General features: G+C 36.7%; 1 pseudogene; it reads left to right on the plus strand.

Annotated features, from left to right (window-relative positions):
- Positions 1–23,309, plus strand: part of LOC149536405 (SNF1-related protein kinase regulatory subunit gamma-1 pseudogene) — a 178,852-nt pseudogene that overhangs the window by 11,546 nt on the left and 143,997 nt on the right.

Genomic DNA, 23,309 nt, shown 5'->3' on the forward strand with positions numbered 1-23,309 from the left:
TGGTCGGGTAAACCCTATCCCCAACCTCTTCCTATCCCCTTCAGTGCTCAAATGTTCTCGGGCACGCCAATCTAGAATGTCCCCAAGGGTCACTAAATGCCATAGCGTTGCGATCTTTGATGGGGCATATCTCGGAGCTTGTGCAAGGTATGGATGTGATTCTAGTTCCTACAGGACTGTGTTGCAAAGACCTACAATAACCTCTCTCACTTTTTGGAGATCACACTCCATTTTTGTTTTATAATGCCATCTCGGGTGATGCTGAAACTTGTAGTGTGGGCCAGTACAAAGTTGCCAACTGCCAAATCTCTCTCACCTTTCATCGTGGGATCGAACTGTCTAATCCATTAGCTCTGAGTGGCCGGATAAACCTTGTCCCCAACCTCATCCTATCCCCTTTAGTGCTCGAACATTCTCAGGCACGTCAATCCGGAATGTCCCCAAGGGTCACTAAATGCCATAGTGCTGCGATCTTTAACGAGACATATCTCGGAGCTCGTGCGAGGTATGGATGCGATTCTAGTTCCTATAGGAATGTGCTGCGGAGACCTACAATAACCTTTGTCGCTTTTTGGAGATCACATTCTATTTTCATTTTACAACACCATCTCGGGTGATGCTGAAACTTGTAGTGTTGGCCAGTACAAAGTTGCCAACTGCCAAATCTCTCTCATCTTTTGTCATGGGATCAAACTGTCTGCTCCATTAGCTCTAGGTGGCCGGGTAAAACCTATCCCCAACCTTTTCTTGTCCCCTTCAATGCTTGAATGTTCTCAGGCACGCCGAACCAGAATGTCCCTAAGGGTCACTAAATGCCATAGGGCTGCGATCTTTGACGGGGCATATTTTGAAGCTCGTGCAAGATATGGATGAGATTCCAATTCCTATAGGATTGTGTTGCAGAGACCTACAATAACCTCTCTCACTTTTTGGAGATCACATTCCATTTTCATTCTACAATGCCATCTCGAGTGATGTTGAAACTTGTAGTGTTGGCCAGTACAAAGTTGCCAACTGCCAAATCTCTCTCATCTTTCGTCATGGGATCAAACTGTCTGGTCCATTAGCTCCGGGTGGCCGAGTAAAACCTATCCCCAACCTTGTCTTGTCTCCTTCAATGCTTGAATGTTCTCAGGCACGCCGAACTAGAATGTCCCTAAGGGTCACTAAATGCCACAGGGCTGCGATCTTTGACGGGGCATATCTTGGAGCTCGTGCAAGATATGGATGAGATTCCAATTCCTACAGGACTGTGTTGCAGAGACATACAATAACCTCTCTCTCTTTTTGGAGATCACATTCCATTTTCATTCTACAATTCCATCTCGGGTGATGTTGAAACTTGTAATGTTGGCCAGTACAAAGTTGCCAACTGCCAAATCTCTCTCATCTTTCATCATGGGATCAAACTGTCTACTCCATTAGCTCCGAGTGGCCGATTAAACCTTATCCCCAACCTCTTCCTATCCCCTTCAGTGCTGGAACGTTCTCAGACACGCTGAACTAGAATGTCCCTAAGGGTCACTAAATGCCACAGGGCTGCGATCTTTGATGGGGCATATCTCGGAGCTTGTGTGAGGTATGGATGCGATTCCAGTTCCTACAAGACCATGTTGGGGAGACCTACAATAACCTCTCTCACTTTTTAGAGATCACACATCTTTTTTTTTTTTACAATGCCATCTCGGGTGATGCTGAAACTTGCAGTGTGGGCCAGTACAAAGTTGCCAACTGCCAAATCTCTCTCACGTTTCATTGTGGGATTGAACTGTCTGCTTTGTTAGCTCTGAGTGGCCAGGTAAACCCTATCCCCAACCTCATCCTATCCCATTTAGTGCTCGAACGTTCTCAGGCACGCCAATCCAAAATGTCCCCAAGGGTCACTAAATGCCATAGGGCTGCGATCTTTGACGGGGCATATCTTGGAGCTTGTGTGATGTATGGATGCATTTCTAGTTCCTATAGGACTGTGTTGTGGAGACCTACAATAACCTCTTTTTTTTTTTGGAGATCACATTCTATTTTCATTTTACAACACCATCTCGGGTGATGCTGAAACTTGTAGTGTTGGCCAGTACAAAGTTGCCAACTGCTAAATCTCCCTCATCTTTCATCATGGGATCAAACTGTCTACTCCATTAGCTCCAGTGGCCGAGTAAACCCTATCCCCAACCTTTTCTTGTCCCCTTCAATGCTTGAATGTTCTCAGGCACACCGAACTAGAATGTCCCTAAGGGTCACTAAATGCCACAAGGCTGCGATCTTTGACGGGGCATATCTTGGAGCTCATGCAAGATATGGATGAGATTCCAATTCCTACAGGACTGTGTTGCAAATACATACAATAACCTCTCTCTCTTTTTGGAGATCAAATTCCATTTTCATTGTACAATGCCATCTCGGGTGATGCTAAAACTTGTAGTGTTGGCCAGTACAATGTTGCCAACTGCCAAATCTCTCTCATCTTTCGTTGTGGGATCAAACTGTCTGCTACATTAGCTCCGAGTGGTCGAGTAAACCTTATCCCCAACCTCTTCCTATCGCCTTCAGTGCTCGAACGGTCTCAGGCACGCTGAACTAGAATGTCCCTAAGGGTCACTAAATGCCACAGGGCTGTGATCTTTGACGGGGTATATCTCGGAGCTTGTGCAAGGTATGGATTTGATTCTAGCTCCTACAAGACCGTGTTGTGGAGACCTACAATAACCTCTCTCACTTTTTGGAGATCACACTTCATTTTTTTTTTACAATGCCATCTCGGGTGATGCTAAAACTTGCAGTGTGGGCCAGTACAAAGTTGCCAACTGCCAAATCTCTCTCACCTTTCATCGTGGGATCGAACTGTCTGCTCTGTTAGCTCCAACTGGCCAGGTAAACCCTATCCCCAACCTCATCCTATTCCCTTTAGTGCTCAAATGTTCTCAGGCACGCCAATCCGAAATGTCCCAAAGGGTCACTAAATGCCATAGGGCTGCGATCTTTGACGGGGCATATCTCGGAGCTTGTGCGAGGTATGGATGCGATTCTAGTTCCTACATGACTGTGTTGCGAAGACATACAATAACCTCTCTTTCTTTTTGGAGATCACATTCTGTTTTCATTTTACAACACCATCTTGGGTGATGCTAAAACTTGTAGTGTTGGCCAGTACAAAGTTGCCAACTGCCAAATCTCTCTCATCTTTCATCGTGGGATCAAACTGTCTAATCCATTAGCTCCGGGTGGCCGGGTAAACCCTATCCCCAACCTTGTCTTGTCCCCTTCAATGCTTGAATGTTCTCAGGCACACCGAACCAGAATGTCCCTAAGGGTCACTAAATGCCACAGGGCTGCAATCTTTGACGGGGCATATCTCGGAGCTCGTGCAAGATATGGATGAGATTCCAATTCCTACAGGACTGTGTTGCAGAGATCTACAATAACCTCTCTCACTTTTTTGAGATCACATTCCATTTTCATTCTACAATGCCATCTCGGGTGATGCTGAAACTTGTAGTGTTGGCCAGTACAAAGTTGCCAACTGCCAAATCTCTCTCATCTTTCGTCATGGGATCAAACTTTCTACTCCATTAGCTTTGGGTGGCCAGGTAAACCCTATCCCAACCTCTTCCCATCCCTTTCATTGCTCGAACATTCTTAGGCACGCTGAACCAGAATGTCCCTAAGGGTCACTAAATGCCAGAGGGCTGCGATCTTTGACGGGGCATATCTATGGGCTATCAATACTTCGACTATACTTTAAGTCAAAGATTATCAATATGTGAAAAAATGGAACTCGTTGTATTTTGAAGTACTGAGAAGATGGCCTTGCCCTTCCCCAAGAGTTTCAGAAATGGGAGACATTAGGTAAGAGAGTGAAAATGTTACTATCACTTAGACACACATGACGCATTTGGAAATGAAAATTTTGATGGTAATCATTTTGTGATAAGGGAGAGACTAGGGATGATCATTGTTACTATCTCTTTAGTAGTGGAATTTTTTTTTCTCTTGAATTTGGTGGTGGGGGATCAGTGGTAAGACTCCTTGGATATTCCTTCTTATGATGTTAGTGACAAATGTTGCTCTTTGAAAAAACTTGTACAATATTTTTTAAATTATTAGATACAAATAGAGAATTGTAAGTATTAAACATGATTAGCCTTTAGTTCCTAGAAGATCTTTATTTCCCCATCAATGCATTTAGAAAGTTAAGTTTGAAGAAGATCATAAATAGAAAGAATTAGAGAAGCGATTTAAACATTTATATTGATTGGAAACATGTGAGTCTTGAGTTTCCTCTAACTTTTAAAGAACATTCGTTAGCTAGTAGACCTAATTCCACATTCCATAAGACTGTCATTGCGCTAAAGATTTAGGAAACCAACTGCTCTAAGATAAAGCTTCCCAGTCAATAATAATCTAGCCTATTGAGGTACATAATACTTCTCAATTAAACTTGTGTTAATTCAGTATTAATTTTGTAATTAACTACAATTTAAGTATCTGTGTACAGGGGGTGACTGAGAAAACTATTTGAGGTCCAATTTGAAAATATATTTGTAAGGATCTCGACCAAGGTTCACAACTTCGATGATTAATACATTCATTTAGGCCAGAACCTCACTACAAAAAAATAATATATAAAAAAGGTAGTGAATAACATCATGTCTAGACCCAAATCAACCAATGAAAGTCAAATTAGCATAATGTGGAACAAAAATATATGCATTGAGTGGGTTGTCATAAAAAAGCTTCATAATAAAATTCATGTCTAGAATTAAAAGACCTTAAAGAACATTTATGCTTGTAACACAAATGGCCATTCAAAACTGAATATGATTACAATATGTGAAATAGCATTACAAGAACTTGTAATGCTCTTGTGAATATCATGTTAATTCTTGTAAGAATCCCTAAGATGCTTGTTATACTCCAAATTTTGTTGAAATTGAATTAATTTTTATCTTGTCGGTTAATTGGCTTAGGGTGATATATGCTTCTTGGATGGAATAATGAGTTCATGATTAACTCTGTATTAAGATTCATAGCATCTTCTAGTTATTTGCAAAGGAAATTTATAAATTACTTGCTAATGTCATATGGCTTGCTTGAGAAAGATGTCTGTGTTCTTATTGATGGGTACTAATGACTATCCACATTTAGTTCTTTAATATCCTATTAGACAAGCTTTCCATAGACATTTCTTTGCCATACAAATTATTTTTGAAAACATATTTGAGTAGAAATATAGTAGATACTACCAGAAATAGCTTCTTTGCAGTTTTTGAGAAATACTAATAAAGCCAAAAAGAACATCTACTAGTTGGTAGACATAATGGCAACTCTCTAGCAATTGAATTTAATTTCATACATGCACATATCTAATTTAATGTCATACACGAACATATCTAATTTAACGTCATACATGAACAAACATATAATATAAAATGATAACCAATAATGTCATATACATTAACAAACACATAATATATTATGATAACCAATAATGTCGTATATGAACAAACATATCATATATTAACCAATAATGTCATACATCAAATATAGAATGTCATATGTACATCAAATGTGTATCGAATATGTCTCTCAGATGCCTATATATATACATGGGGAAGGAAACAAGTCTCTATATATATATGTATCAAATATCTCAACTACATCTTACAAGTCTCTCGACATCCTCTGCCGTCGTGTGGAGGGAGACAGTGGAGATGATGGGGCCTTCCTGACATGCTCACTTGACCTCTTGTTGAGGCTCTTCTCAAGGTCCAACTAATACAAAGAAAGTAGATATGAATAAATATTTATTATATGTTGAAATCAAATATATGTACTCACAAAATCAATTATTTTCTTAACGCCAACAAATAGTCACTTTGTAAGTCCACCTCAAATGCTCATGGACAATCAGGCGTGACAAGACCCTACAACAATTCAATAAATATAATCACTTATAAATAACATTAGAAATTTTGAGATTAACTATTATAAACAACAACTAAAATGAAGAAAATTCTTTCATACCTCCGTCAGTGGCTGTGAGCTAGCCACAGCTGCGGCCACTCCACTATCAACAAACTGTCGCAGATGAGGAGGTCTTTCCAACATCATGAGCTGCATGTCATACAATAGACGTTATATCTAAAATGAAACATGGAATAAATATAATCAAATGAATTAAATTAACATGAAACAACTGTACCTGTGTGAAGCTCGTATGATGTCTCTGCTCTGCATCTGTGGTAAAGGTTGAGGGTCCTGTGGAGAACTGATGCACGTGCATATTTTTTTTGGTCAATCCTTAATATGATTACGTAATAAATATATGTATTAATTAAAATGATTAAATTGATACATACCTCAGGACTCGTCGAAGGGACAAAAAATGGGCCTAGAGGATCACTGCTAGGCCCAGGAACACTTTGACCCTAAATTTTGAACAATGTCAATAAATCCTAATTAATTAATCATTCGCTATACATATGAAATGTGATCAAATTAGTGATTTACCTATTTGTCAATGCCAAATGTCTCATTCAGGAACTGATCGATGACAAGCCCATCATCTGCACTATCTCCGACATGAGTGCCAAATGTTCATAGGGATCCACATGAAATGCACATGTGACCACAACGTATAGAAGGCTCCCCCTCAACTAATGGGCTGATGGAATGGATGAGGGTATGTGTCAAAGCATTAATGGTCCCTAGAGTGTTGGCCTCTACATGTTCCTTCACAACTGAAGGAATAATCACATGCTCACGTTGTGGATGGACCACGGGTGCCCTAACTACATTAGGGTCACGACGTGCTCCGGGCCTCTCAAATGATGACCCCCCACCTCTACCCTGGGAGTCTAACATATCAAAATAATTGGGGATCTCCCCAAGGACAAACTCACAATATAATTTCTTCAAAAAATACATGGGGACCTCGTGATTGTTGTAAGGAGGGGCAGCAAAAACCATCCACCATCTATCCCAAAAATTATTTCTAATAGCATCATGTATGCACCAATGGATGGGGAATCGTTTAGTAACCTCTCTAACAGTATTTTGCTCATCGGGTTTTCTAAATAATGCACATATACTACCTTTTGGTATTTCCTATTTTTTAACATCTTCATATGACAATTTATTTGCATAAAATCTTTTTTGTTCATCCCTCTTAGCCCGCCAAATATCTAACTGACCACTAACTGAGGCTATCTAAGTGTTAATGGATTCGAGGGATGATGCAAATTGAGCCCTCATTGGATTGGTTTGTTCGGATTCTTTCAACTGAGCAATGATTCCTTCTAATTCAGTTTTGCCTCTCATTATTTCATTTCTTAGATTTTCTTGTGTGCCTGGTGGAGGTCTTGCAATTGGTTCGGGTTGTGGAATTTGTTCTTCTTCTTGAGGAGGGTTTTGGTTTTGGGGTTCTTGAGGGTTTTGATGTTCTTGTGGATTTTTTGGTTGATTATGAACATTTCCTGATAAAAAATCAATTGAAATTCAAATAAATAAACAAATCTAAATGAAATTTGTAAAAACCCTACAAAAGAATATAAAAAACTTACAAAACAATATGAAAAATATATCAAATTAAGTAAAGTTAGGTTTATATAACTTACGGCGTCATCATGGGTGCGCTTGTGGTCTTGGATTTTGTCGACAAGGAGGCATTTTTGCAAATGGTGGTGCAAATGTTGAGTCTTCAACTCACGTATGCACTGCTCGCTATAGGAGTAAAAGAAAATGGTAATGAAAATGATGGGCTACAGGTTTGCAGCCCGTCATACATACTTTTTACTTTTTAGAAATTGTGTACGCGCTATAGCGCATACACACTATAGCGCGCACGCGCTATGGCTTGGGTTGCCCAAGCCATAGCGCGTACGCACTTTTTAAAATAGGAAAAAAAAATTTCATTGTCACCTTTTTGGCACCACAACTCGGTGCATATGCCCACAACAGTCTTCAAAATCAAGCTAAAGGCAGTGACAAAGTAGCTATGTTAACAGTCATTGAGTTTTAGGAATTCTTAAACAAAGAAAACTTCTCAGACACATCATACACTGTATTTGACATGTCAAGGGTAGAAGAGAATAAGAATTATCAGCTTACTGATGAATTAGTCCAAGCTTTCTGTCTTGAATAGTGTGAGAATACCTCAGCAGCTCAAAAGGAAGAGCTTATCCACAGAGTTATCTAGTTAGGGGGGGAGAACTACACCAGTGAAGATCTTAGAAGAGACATATTTAACATTCAAATGTACGAGTTGGCAGCAGAGTTCACCAGTCAATCGAATTTAGCTAAACATATTCTATCAAAAATTGAGCCAAAGGAACAAGACCAACCCAATACAGATACAAAGAAAATAGTATAGCAAGCGGAAGTAAACTTGGATCAGCTAGGTATCTACATGTCCCAAGAAGGACTTAAATCACCAAATTATGGCAGAGTAAAGGGTAAAAGAGGCAAGAAATCTCTAAAGATACTTCGAGAAGCAGAGGGTCTGAGCAAGGAACAATAAAAGATTGACCAAATTTTCCATAATGGGAAGGGGAAGTACCTTCCCAATTAGGTATGAAGATCACTACTTGGAATGCTAGGGGTCTGAATGACCCTAGCAAAAAAAGGTTATTAAAAAATAACCTAAAAATCTTTAACTCTGATATTGTTCTCATTCAAGAATCTAAACTAAACTCTGTAGAAATAGATAAGTTAAGTAGGATGCTCAAAATTTGGCGATCCATGTTTCAAGAATCCTTAGGGGCATCAGGGGGTTTAGGAATCCTTTGGGACCCAAGGAAGGTTAGTCTTAATATCCTTAATAATTCTAAGAATTGGATTAGTGGTAAGGTCCAAAGCTTAAAATTAAATCTTAAATTCATTATCATCAATGTGTATGGTCCGGTTAGTAATTCTGATAAAATGTTAGTATGGGAAGAAATTGGTCATTTCTTGAATAGTCAAAATAAGGAATTTGTTCTATTAGGAGGAGACTTCAATACCATCCTAGACCTAAATGAAAAGGAAGGTGGTATTCAAATACTATCGCAAGCATCTAAAATATTTAAGGAATGGTGTGCCAACCATAATCTTATTGACACTCCTACCAATAATGGCATTTATACATGGAACAATAGAAGAAAGGACTTTGCTTACATCATAGAAAAACTTGATAGATTTATGATACAAGGGGAATTAGATTCCTACAACCTTAACTTCCAATCTTCTATTTTACCCATCGTGGGATCAGATCATTTTCCGGTTAGATTTTAATTCTTAGAGCCCCTTAAACCGGTTAGAAACCCATTCAAATGTCAGAAAATGTCGTTCCTAGACCCTAAATTTCTCAGTACTATTAAAGCTTGGTGGGACTTAGAGAGCTTCATAGGGTCTAAAATGTTTTTCTTCGTCAACAAATTAAAAATGCTTAAGGAACATATCCTTAGATGGAATAAAGACTAGTTTAACAACATTTTCAGCGAGAAATTGGATATAGAAAATCAACTTAAAGAACTTCATTCGAAAGTGATTAAGAAAGGTATGGACAATAAGAGTTATCTCCTTGAAAAAGAACTGTTAGCCAAACAAGAAAATATTCTAACCAAAGAAGAGATATTCTGGAGGTAGAAATCGAGAGAAAGATGGCTAGCAGAAGGTGACCGTAATACAAAATTCTTTCATAACTCAACCATCTACAACAAAGCAAAGAGCAGAATCACTAGTGTAAAAAATCAACAAGGTATTACAACAGAAAAACTAGGAGAAATTGTAGACACCTTTGTTAATTATTTCAAAAATGTACTAAATAACCATAATGGTTCAAATTACACTGCTCAAACTAGTCTTCTGAAAGTAATTCCGAAAGTTGTTGATCAGCAGGATAATATTAATCTGATTAAACCCATTACCTTAGATGAAGTCAAGAATGTGGTTTTCAACATGAACCCAGATAAATCCCTGAGACCAGATGGATTCTAGGCATTCTTTTTCCAAAAATGCTGGGATATCATTGGTGTTGACCTCTGGAAAGCAATCGAAGCATCCAGAAATGGAGGCTCTCTTCTCTTTGAAATTAATTTCTCTTTCATTACATTGATTCCTAAGAAGTCTGATCCGGAATCCCCAGGAGATTATAGACCAATAGCCTTATGCAACACTATCTATAAAATCATTTCCAAAATTATAGCAAACAGACTCAAAAAGATCCTCGCAAAGATTATTTCAGAGGAACAAACAGGGTTCATGCCAAGTAGATCCATTCTAGATGGTATCATCACCATTCAAGAAATGATTCATTCGGCAAGAATCAACAAGGAAGCTTGTATGATCATGAAACTAGACATTCAGAAAGCATATGATATGGTGGACTAGAGATTCCTATATAAAACATTAGAAGTGTTTGGGTTTTCACATCAGTGGATCAATCTAATCTTCAAATTTATTTCTACCCCTAAAATTTTGATTCTCATTAACGGTACTCTAGAAGGTTTTTTTGATATATCTAGAGGTATTAGACAAGGGGACCCTCTATCCCCCTCATTTTTCATTATCATGGTGGAAGCCTTTGGAAGATTTTTTTAGGATGCATATAACAGACAACAGATCTTAGGTATCATAGTCTCCAAAGATTTACCTAATATAACTCACCAACAGTTTGCTGATGAGACTATCCTGTCCAGGAAAAGCACGATTACAGAAGCTTGATCTCTTAAAAGCATTATTAACCTATATATGAAAGCTTAGGGATAGAAGGTCAATGATCATAAATCCAAAATTTTCTTTTTAAACACTAAGATAGAAATTGAGGAGCAAATTTGTAGGATCATGGGTTACAAGAAAGGAACCTTTCCCTGCAAATATCTTGGCATAGCCTTAGAAAAAGGAACTAAATCAAGTAAGGTTTGGGATGATACCCTAAAGAAATTAGATTCCAAGTTAGGCTCATGGAAGGATAGATGGTTAACTAAGGCAGGCAAATGCACCAAGATTAGTGCAATACTATTAGCCATTTCTACTTATCCGCTATCTTGCCTTCCTCTTTCTAAGCAGAACCTCAAGAAATTTGAGTTCAAGATGATGAACTTCCTATGGAACGATAGGGATGGAGATAGTAAGTGGGCTCTAATCAAGTGGAAGCATATTTGCAAACCCAAAGAGCGTGGGGGTTTAGAGGTAAAAACCTTCAATGGAAAAATAAAGCTCTAGGAGCGAAACTTATTTGGCGCCTATACATTGAATATAATAAAAAATGGGCTAAGATAATCTATAATAAATATCTCATCATAGAGGACCCACTATCAATTTTTAGAATCATTTCTCCTACCAAAGGATCAGAATGCTGGAACTTCATGCTAAGATGTCGTAGTCTAGTTAGTAAATTTCTTACCTAGGATGTAGGTTCAGGTGATGAAGCCCTCTTTTGGGAGGACTCATGGGATGGTAAACCACCCCTCTCTCACCAACTTAATATTTTGACACTCATAGATAGTTTAAAATCCCTTTGGGGCAATAAAGTTAAAGATTATAAGATCTTGTCAATATCAAAAGGCTCACCCAAATGGTCTTGGAAATCTATCAAAGGATTAGGTCTAAAAGAGGAAATTACGAAAAGCTTTGATAAGCTAGTGAAAGATAGAAAAATCAAACAAACAAGCAAAGAGGATACCCTAATTTGGGCTGCCTCCAATGATGGGCAATAAAATGTCAGTAATGGTTATAGGGCCATTGTCAAAACTCATCAAACAGAGTTTGTAGATATCCCATCACAACTATGTTGGGACTCCTCTTGTCTCCCAAAAGTTGGATTCTTCCTTTGGCTTGCTATTCAAAAAAGGGTTTTAACTATGGAAAAACTTTACATTCTTGGCTTCCAAGGCCCCTCTAGGTGTACCCTTTGCCATTGTAATAGTGAAGATGCTGATCATCTCTTGTTCAATTGTACCTACGCCCAAAGTTGCTGGGAGTGAATTAGGTGGAGGCTAGACTTGTCTACACCTTTTCCAAATTCTTTGATTGATTTTCTCTTTGGTTGGCCCATGAATTTAGTTAAGGGAGTCTACAGTAAGCTTTGGAACATGTCCCCTTCCATCATTATCTAGGAAATATGGAAGGAACAAAATTGACGTATTTTCCAAAACTTGGAACCCAAACCGGCAGAGCTTATTGTCAAAATTGAAGCTAGTATTGTAGGATTAGTCAACTCCTACTTAAGTAAATCAAGGCTAGAGGAAGGTTCCTTTTCAAATTGGGATGGCATTATCAAGAAGCGATGGTCCAATCTAAACAATCCCCCCTTAACATACATAAAGAAAAGTATAGAGGCTAGGAAAATCTGCAAATGGATTTCGCCACCAATTGGATGGGTCAAACTAAATTTTGATGGAGCTGTGCGAGGCAACCCAGGTATAGCAAGTATTGGATGTATAATAACCAATGAGGCAGGATCTTGGATAGCTAAAAAAGCAATGCCTATCCAACCTACCTCAAATAATATAGTAGAACTGGAGGCTCCCCATTAAGGGATATAGTTATGCGTAGAGCTTAAGTTAACCAAAGTTATTATTGAAGGTGACTCCCCAATCATCCTCAATGCTATTAGGAAAAGATCCACCCCTAACTGGGTCCTAAATTCTCACTTAGAAGAAATTCTCCTTTCATTGGATAAGTTGGAAGAGTATAGGATCTATCACATATTCAGGGAAGGCAATAGTAGGGCAAATCAGCTAGCTAACCTAGATGTAGATGGAGTCAATTCCTTATTGGTTAATAAGGAGTATTGTATTCTGCACTAATAATGGTCTAAGTGGAGCGTATATCTTAAGTTTGGTTAGTTAAATTATGCTATCTAGTAGCATAAAGTTCTCTTATATTTAGTGACACCACTAAAGAAGACATTTAGTCATCTTCGCCTAATAATATTAAAATAACGGTAGACTGATGTTTGGTAGCTCGAGTGTGTGAAGTTTGTAGTCTTTATGATTAAGGTACCTTTTACACCAATATTGCATAAATCATGGTGTAGACAGATCAAGATTTTGTATAATGATTACCCTCTTGTGATATCTCGCACTTCTAGTACTTCGCATGGGTAAGCTTTAGCCTTTCGATAAAGGTAGTCATGAGATGGTATATCTCATGCTCACGTCTAGAAGTTTCTTGTCATTACTTATAGAAGTATGTATCTAAACTATCGATCCTCAATTTCTCGATTTAAGAATGGAATCCAACATTGTCTTGTTACATGCCTATGAGAATCGAACTATAGCCTTTTATGGGTCAGTAATGTTGGATACAATTGTTAATTGTGTATTGTCTTTGATGTTACACAAATGTCATATCAGCCATCAAACAGAGTCTACCAAGCTTAGATGGTTAGCAAAGCAATTTATAGTGACTACCGAGCGTTCCTGAATATTACATAGAAAGTTAGCTTTTACCGAGCTCACTCAGTAAGCGAAGAAAAGTTAGCTTTTACTGAGCTCACTTGGTAAGCGAAGAAAAGTTAGCTTTTATCAAGCTCACTCGATAAGCGAAGAAAAGTTAGCTTTTACTGAGCTCACTAGGTAAGCGAAGAAAAGTTAGCCTTTACCAAGCTCATTCGGTAAGCAAAGAAAAGTTAGCTTTTATCGAGCTCACTCGGTAACCATAGAAAAGTTAGCTTTTACCAAGCTCACTCGGTAAACAAAGGAAGTTCAATATTTACCGAGTTAACTCAATCTCTAAAGGAAGTTGCAAGGTTTGTAGTGTTTACCAAGCTCCATTTGGTTAACACTGGGGAAACCATTCTGAGAAGTGGTCACCGAGCTGGGTCAGGCAGTGAAGAATTTTATTGTTCTAAAGAATTAAGTTTAATTGCTTTATGCAGCCGACTGATTTATGTTTTTCAGTTGTTATAACTTGTAATTGAGCCGACTTGAAAATATGTAAGGTATATATGAAAGATCAAGTTGTGAATTCAAAAAAAAGAAAAAAGAAGAAGAAGTGTGTGTGGATGCATAAAAGTGCGAATAAGAAAATATATGAGCGAATGTTGAGGAAGGATTAGATATTCCTATGAAGCTGCAAAGTTGAATTCGATTAGTGAGGATCTAGTGAAGCAGAACAGATATATGTATTCAGCAAAGATAAGTTGCATATATTTCAGATCACTTCATTGTTGCTTTCTAATCATTGTAACAGTGATTCAAAATCTCTTAACAGAGTTGGTTTGATAGCCATTTTGTAAATCCTCTAACAAGGTGACAGTAGTTGAATTATTTTAAAGACCTTTGAAAAGGCCACCTCTAACAAGGTGATTAAATCCTCTAACAGGGTCACACCTAACAGTGTGTTTTGTAACCTTTAATAGGGTTGGCTCCTAATAGGGCTCACTTCAGAAGAGTGAAAATTGGTAACTAGTTACATGGTGGTTTTTCCCAAATTGAGTTTCCACGTTAAATCTGGTGTCTCTTTTGTTCATGATTATTCCTTTATGCATGCATGTTAATTACCTTAAATGCTTAATAAGTTAACAAAATATCTATCAAGTTTCAGCATTTATTTGTATGGTTACCGAGTGCCTACAACAATATTGTTTTAAGACATCTAAGGATCTGTGAAAAGATTTTGGGGTAATCGATTCACCCCTCCCCTCTCAGTTAATCTCTATTTCCAACAATTGGTATTAGAGCTTTTGGTGCTTGTAGGATAAGATTTCAAGGATCTAAGCCAAAGATCAGGATGTCTTACAAAAGGGAAATCCCAAGACTTAATAGAAATAACTTCTCAGCATGGCAAGGATTGATGAGACTTCACCTAGCATCCATTGGTGATATAGGACTGAATTACCTTGATGAAAAATATGCAGAACCAGCTAGTACACTATCTGTCAATGATATTGCTGAAAAGAAGACTCACAACATTATGATGATAGATATAGCATCTGCTCTGAGCTATGAAGATTTTGATGATATCAAGGACTGCAAATCTGCCTTTGAAATGTGGGAAAAGTTGAAAGAGATCTATGGAGGAGATGATAATGTTAGAAGAGCCAAAGTAGAAAGTCTAAGAGGACAATTTGATCAAATGAGGATGAGAGAAGATGAAAACATTGCAAAATATGTTGAAAGAGTTAAAGCATGTGTCAGTGCAATCAAAGCTTCTAGAGGAGATATCAGTGAAGAGACAGTTATAAGTAAAGTTCTTAGAACTCTACTCCCCATTTATGCAATCAGAGTTTCTGTAATTCAGGAAAGAAGATGTGAAGCAAATCATAAGATAAATCTAGAGGCTATAGTTGGAAGATTGATTACATTTGAACTGGACAACTTTGATAACTATGTTCCAGCTTCCAAGAACATTGAATTAGCATTTGAAGCCAAACTATCACTCAAGGAGAAAAGCAAAAGAAATCTCAGTCAGAAAGTGAAGATGAATCAGACCAAAGTTCAGACAGTGATCTTGAAGTAATTGAAGCCCTTTTAGCAAGGAAGTATTCTAAAGGCAGAGGAAAATAAAAAGGTAAAGTACCTCTAATCTATTTTTCATGTGAAGAAGTTGGTCATATTTCTGCTAGGTGTCCAAACAAGAAAAATAAAGATGAGAAGAAAGATCACAGATGGAATGGCAAGAAAGATTTCAAACCATTCAAGGACAAAGGTAAGAAAACATGTTTTATGGCTAAATATTCTAATGATTCTAATGATGAAGAAGAAGAGGAGATTGTCTATATTGCTGTGAAAGATGAATCTGATAATGATGAAGAAATGGCACTCATTTCTCATATGAGCAAAAATGATACATGGATCATAGATAGTGGTTGTTCTCATCACATGACTGATAACAAAACTAAGTTTGAATACTTTGAAGAGTATGATTGTGGCAGTGTAAGATTTGGTAACAATGAACTTTGTTGTATAAAAGGAAGAGGAAGAACCCCACTAACCAAAGAACTTATATGTGATAATGCCTATTGGATAGAAGGAATACAACATAATTTGTTAAGTGTAGCACAACTACTCAATAATGGAATCAAAGTAGAATTCATGCATGTTAAAGCAAGACTCTTGGATGGGAAAGGAAAGCTGATTGGATCAGGTACTCAAACTAAAGGTAACTTGTTCTATCTTGAACTTAGTGAATGTTCATGTTTCATTGCTCAAGTTAAAGAAAGTTTGTTATGGCATAAAAGGTTGTGTAATTTAAACTTTGATAATCTGGTAAAGATAAGAAAATTAAGGAAAGTAAGAGGCATTCCCAACATAAAGAAACCTGAGGTCAGTTTATGCAAAAATTGTCAGATTGGAAAGATGGAAAAGACTAGTTTTAAAAGTAAAATCTATCAATTTGAAGATATATTAGAAATTGTGCATACTGATTTATGTGGACCCATTGGAATTGAAAGCTATATTGGAGAAAAGTTCTTCATTCTTTTTGTTGATGATTACTCAAGAATGATGGCAGTCATGTATCTAAGAAATAAATCAGAAGCATTTGAAAACTTCAAATGGTATTTGGCCAGAGTAGGAAAGGAAACAGGAAAAAGATTAAAATGCTTGAGGTCAGACAAAGGTGGAGAATTCATCTCACATGAATTCAATAACTTTTCCATAGAAAGAGGAATCAGAAGATAGGTATCAGCCCCTGGAACACCCCAGCAAAATGGAATAGCTGAAAGAAGAAACAGATCCATCATAGATAGTGCAAGAACTTTAATTATTGAAAAAAACATTGCTATCAAATACTGGAAGGAAGCTATCAGCACTACAGTCTATACCTTGAACAAAGTTCAACTAAAGAAAGACTCATTCAAAACCCCCTATGAGTTATGGTATGGCTATAAACCTAATGCAAGTTACCTTAAAGTATTTGGAAGTAAATGTTACATTTTGAAAGAATCTAGAAAAGGAAAATCTGATGTAAAAGGTGATGAAGGTATATTATTTGGATACTCATGCAAAAGTAAGGCATATAGATGTTTGAACTTGTCTACTCACAAAGTCATAGAAAGTGCACATGTGAAAGTTGATGAGTTTGCAAAAAGGACTAAAAAAGAAAGCAAAAGGGAACCAGAAGATTATAAAAGATTTGTCTTCAGTGAACCTGATATAGTATTAGTTACATTAGACAATCAGGAAACTTCTACTCCCGAGTCATTTGTAACCGAGTTGCAGGAAGTTCAAACCAAGCCACAGCAAACCAAGTTTAATTCAATGTCTACCGAGCAAGTATCTACCAAGAAAACATCTATCGAGAAAATATCTACCGAGCCAAAACAGATAGAGCCTAAAGTTGAAATGCAAGAAGATAATAATGAAATCCATTCAAAAAGCAAGGAACCTATATTAGGTAAGTATGTCACGAGACATCATTTAGTAGATCAGATCATTGGAGATAAATCTGAAGGAACCATGACAAGAAATAAGGTGAAAGGTACTTGTTCACTTGCTGATTTTGAGCCTAGAAATATCAAAGATGCATTAGAAAATGGTAGTTGGATTGAAGCTATTAATGAAGAAATAGATAAAATAGAGAAAAACAAGACATGGACTCTTACACCCAGACCTAAAGAAAAAAATGTGATTGGAACTAAGTGGGTATTCAGAAACAAGTTGGATGAAGATGGTAAGGTATTAAGAAACAAAGCTAGACTAGTATGCAAAGGATATGCTATAGAAGAAGGAATAGAATATGGAGAAACTTTTGCTCTTGTTGCAAGATTGGAAGGAGTTAGAACCCTACCAGCATATGCTGCTCACAAAGGATTCAAAGTTTATCAGATGGATGTCAAATCAACATTCCTCAATGGTATACTAGATGAAGAGGTTTACATTGAACTACCTGAAGGTTTTGTTGACCCAGAAAAGAAGAACATGGTCTGCAAATTACACAAGGTATTGTACGGTCTGAAACAAGCCCCTAGAGCATGGTATGAAAGATTGCATAACTATCTTATTCAGATTGGTTTTCAAAGAACTAATGATAACAATAGCTTGTATATTAAAGAAGGACCAGATAATAAGATTGTCTTGGCAGAAATATTTGTAGATGATACTATTTTCACAGGGAATGATGATCTGTGCAAAGAATTCTCAAAACAAATGAACAAGGAATTTGAAATGTCTATGTTTGGTGAGATCAAATTCTTTGTTGGTCTTTAGATTCAACAAAATAAAAGTGCTATCTACATCACTCAATAAAAGTACATCAAGGAGATATTGAAAAAGTTTGGAATGGAAGATTGTAGACCAGTTGGGACTCCTATGTATACTGGATTAAAACTTACCAAGGAAGATGAATCAAAGGGAGTAGATCAAACATTGTATAGATCTATGATTGGAAAATTGCAGTATGTAGTTCATACTAGGCCAGATATTGCCCTTGCAGCTGGTATTGTAGCAAGATTTTCAAAAAAACCAAGAGAAAATCACATGATGTCAATCAAAAGAATAATGAGATATTTGAAAGGAACTGAAGAGTATGGGTTATGGTATAAGTTTGGAGAAAATTTGGATTTGAAAGTGTTTACTGATGCTGATTGGGAAGGAAACCTTGATGACAGAAATAGTACAAGTGGAGGTGCATTCTTTCTTGGAAAAAGGTTAGTTTCTTGGACAAGGAAAAAGCAGAATTGTACATCTCAATCAACAGCAGAGGCAGAGTATGTTGCTGCAGCAGTAAATTGTTCTAACATTGTTTGGTTTAAACATTTGTTGGAAGGCATGAAGATGGAAATCGAAGAACCAGTTGTTATGTTATGTGATAATACAAGTGAAATAAACATATCTAAGAATCCAGTGATGCATTCCAAAACCAAGCATATTGCAATAAAATATCATTTTGTTAGAGAGTTGGTGCAAGATAAGGAGATTAGATTGAAATATATTCATACAAAGGACCAAATTGCTGACATATTCACAAAACCATTACCTAAGGATGCATTCTTGTATCTAAGAGGTAAGTTAGGGGTCACTCCCCTATTTGAAGTTCACTAAAATAAAGTTTTAGTGATGCATCAACTCATACTAGATTGAAGATCTATTAGTTGATGCAGCATAACCAAGAAAAATTGCATATGAATCAGTACTAAAGGTACACTGAAATTCATTTGAGTTTGAGTTGTCTTTGGCATGTGTTGTCAAAGAGGGAGAGTTTATTACTGTCATATCTCTTTGAAATTTGTTCAAAAGAGTTTTATATACAATTTCTTCACAGAAGGAGATTACTATAAGAGGGAGAGTTTTCTATCTTAGAGGGAGAATTGTTATATTGACATGTTGTGTTGCCATATAAGTGAAAGACTTGTTTTCAAATTTCATTTTTGCTATGACATGTTGTGTTGCCATCAATGCCAAAGAGGGAGATTGTTGGATACAATTGTTAATTGTGTATTGTCTTTGATGTTACAAAAATTTCATACTAGCCATCAGATAGAGTCTACCGAGCTCAGATGGTTAGCAAACCAAATTATAGTGACTACCGAGCATTCTTGAACATTACATAGAAAGTTAGCTTTTACCGAGCTCACTCGGTAAGTGAAGAAAAGTTATCTTTTACCGAGCTCACTTGGTAAGCGAAGAAAAGTTAGCTTTTACCGAGCTCACTCAGTAAGCAAAGAAAAGTTAGCTTTTACCGAGCTCACTTGGTAAGCGAAGAAAAGTTAGCTTTTACCAAGCTCACTCAGTAAGCGAAGAAAAGTTAGCTTTTACCCAGCTCACTCGGTAAGCAAAGAAAAGTTAGCTTTTACCGAGCTCACTCGGTAACCATAGAAAAGTTAGCTTTTACCAAGCTCACTCGGTAAACAAAGGAAGGTTAGTATTTACTGAGTTAACTCAGTCTCTAAAGGAAGTTGCAAGGTTTGCAGTGTTTACCAAGCTCCATTTGGTTAACACTGGGGAAACCATTCTAAGAAGTGGTCACCGAGCTGGGTCAGGCAGTGAAGAATTTTATTGTTCTAAAGAATTAAGTTTAATTGCTTTATGCAGCCGACTGATTTATGTTTTTCAGTTGTTGTAACTTGTAATTGAGCCAACTTGACAATATGTAAGGTATATATGAAAGATATCAAGGAAGAGACAGTTATAAGTAAAGTTCTCAGAACTCTACTCCCCATTTATGCAATCAAAGTTTCTGCAATTCAAGAAAGAAGATGTGAAGCAAATCATAAGATAAATCTAGAGGCTATAGTTGGAAGATTGACTACATTTGAACTGGACAACTTTGATAACTATGTTCTAGCTTCCAAGAACATTGAATCAACATTTGAAGCCAAACTTTCACCCAAGGAGAAAAACAAAAAGAAATCTCAGTTAGAAAGTGAAGATGAATCAGACCAAAGTTCAAACAGTAATCTTGAAGTAATTGAAGCCCTTTTAGCAAGGAAGCATTCTAAATGCAGAGGAAAATACAAAGGTAAAGTACCTCTAATATGTTTTTCATGTGAAGCAGTTGGTCATATTGATGCTAGGTGTCCAAACAAGCAGAATAAAGATGAGAAGAAAGATCACAGATGGAATGGCAAGAAGGATTTCAAACCATTCAAGGCCAAAGGTAAGAAAACATGTTTTATGGCTAAAGATTCTAATGATTCTAATGATGAAGAAGAAGATGGGATTGTCTATATTGCTGTGAAAGATGAATCTGATAATGATGAAGAAATGGCACTCATTTCTCATATGAGCAAAAATGATACATGGATCATAGATAGTGGTTGTTCTCATCACATGACTGGTAACAAAACTAAGTTTGAATACTTTGAAGAGTATGATTGTGGCAGTGTAAGATTTGGTAACAATGAACCTTATTATAGAAAAGGAAGAGAAAGAATCCCACTAACCAAAGAACTTATATGTGATAATGCCTATTGGGTAGAAGGACTAAAGCATAATCTGTTAAGTGTGGCACAACTACTCAATAATGGAATCAAAGTAGAATTCATGCATGGTAAAGCAAGACTGCTAGATGGGAAAGGAAAGCTAATTGGATCGAGTACTCAAACTAAAGGTAACTTGTTCTATCTTGAACTTAGTGAATGTTCATGTTTCACTGCTTAAGTTGAAGAAAGTTGGTTATGGCATAAAAGGTTGTGTCATGTAAACTTTGATAATCTGATAAAGATAAGAAAATTTAGGAAAGTAAGATGCGAAGGATTATTATAGAAGAAAATACAAAGTGGATCCTCAACTATCTTCACCGCTTCAATGCCTACATCAAGCCGAGGGTGTCTTTCAAAAATCTGAACGATTTGGAATTCAGTACCCCAAATACAGAGATCAAGCAGAGTGAAACATGACTACACATTTCCATCGAATTTCTGAGTGGAACATACAAACGACATGGCAAACGTGATTATGGTGTTTTGGAAGGAAGGAAGGGGATCGGCTAGTTAGATGCTAGCCATTCTAGATAAGATATAGTACTATAATAATCCTAATATATATACTGGTGGTGATTTTGTTACTATGCTATTATAGCTAAGATGATTGTCCCTCAGACTGAAGCACAAGTATATGGTCTATAAATCGGTATGTTATAGCATGAATGGTTTGGTCTGTAAATTGGTGATAAACTCTGTTATAAATTGGTGTGTTAATATATAATCAATATTAAAGATATTTGTACTTAGTTTTAGTATATTTTGAGCACTTGAAATTTTAGGACCCTATCTATAATTGAGATGGTATCTTATTTAATTCGGACTAGGTTTGTATTTCATGTCAACCTATTTTGGCCGCTCTAGGCTTAATTTGCTCTGGTTTATTACTTTATTAACATACTCAGCATCTGCATATGAGATATTTCTAAGGACAGTATAATTGTATGAAATACGCAAACTTTAAATACTCAGAGTTTGTATGAAATTCTTACTACCCGATATAGATTAAATGGTAGCATGAGATAATTTCTACAAGTTTATCATGAATTTGGCGGTGCCACTTTTTTGATATTTTATAACTTTGAGACTTGGTATTTATAAGCTTTCACAATACTACTATTCGATTTCCATCTTCAATAAATCTTTGGAGTTTATGTAAATGGATAAAGTTTCTATGTATGGAAGTCTTTGAAAATCAAGATTAAGTATTAAATCTTCTTTTAGGAGTAGACTCTGTTACCCAATTAGGTTTTTTCTTAATATTGGAGGATCCAGTTTCACTGAGGTTTTTGCTAAGATCAGTATCTTCTTCCTTTTTGGGCACTGGTTCAAGCATCATTAATGGCTAGTAAGCTCGTAAATATAGGATATGGTTTCTTTAATTTTAAGCATGTTTAGCCTCCTCTATCTGTGATGTCCAGTCGTTAGCATCAAAAAGATGCAATACTTCTATAATTGGTGTAGTCATGATTGGTAATAATGAATCAAGTAATGTGTTAGCAATGGAATCATGGATTGGGCCCCTCTCCTCTGATAACCTTCCCCTCAAATGTTGTGGTGTTCTCTCATTTAGTGGGTAACACATAAATTGATTTCCGTTCTCAGGAAATTCTTCGGACTTGCTTTCTGGGTGCAATATCTTTGCTTGGCATTCTATGTAATTCAGTAGTTAGTAGTTAATCTGCTATTTGGGTCAAACTCTATTTTCTAATTAAGAATAATTTTTAGACCGGCCAATTTTGCTAGTTTGATCTGTTTGATAAGACTCTCTCCTCACTTTGGCCAACTGATTCTAACTCTAGTTATGACTAGTTAACATGTAGCCTTTTATTAAGGGCCCGTTAAATCTTTTTACTAATTAATCCTTTAAGATAACCTCTTCTACAAGCTATAACTGGGCGATCTCATATAATAGACTCTTCTTTGTTATAATTGGTTAAGGCAGGTTCCTTTTTATCAGTATAGTTATGATTTTAGTAAAGCAATCATGGTTCGAGAACCCTTTCTTAAAAAATTTTATGATGTGAAATTTAGCTCATATTGTTGATTATTATGTATACTCTCAGACTATTTCATAGTGGTCATCTAGCAGAGTTAACCGGTTTTCCTCTCCTTATAGTTTAGTTCGTTGATTTTGCAGTCAGTGTTCATATTTAGCTCTTTATTTTGCTAGGTATCTATGTTTTTTTTTTTTCTTTTTCTCATTAATGGCTAACCCTTTGTTCGAATATCTAGTATAAAAATGGTTGAATGTAGGAAGTAAAATGAGATATTATAACCAATCTCTTGATCACTATCCTACCATCACTCGGCAAGAATTTATGGATTTCTTGAGTTGTAAATTATTAGGGGTATCCCCCAGATTACTTGTAATTATTAGAGAAACTATTTCATTGGGGTATGCCCCTTTTAAAGTTGTAATAATATAGGACATTTTTCCCAGGCAAGATTGGAGGTTTTC

The sequence above is a fragment of the Cupressus sempervirens genome, chromosome 10 (assembly GCF_028749045.1).
Source record: "Cupressus sempervirens isolate cs-2001-9-10 chromosome 10, ASM2874904v1, whole genome shotgun sequence".
Taxonomy (NCBI): Eukaryota; Viridiplantae; Streptophyta; class Pinopsida; order Cupressales; family Cupressaceae; genus Cupressus; species Cupressus sempervirens.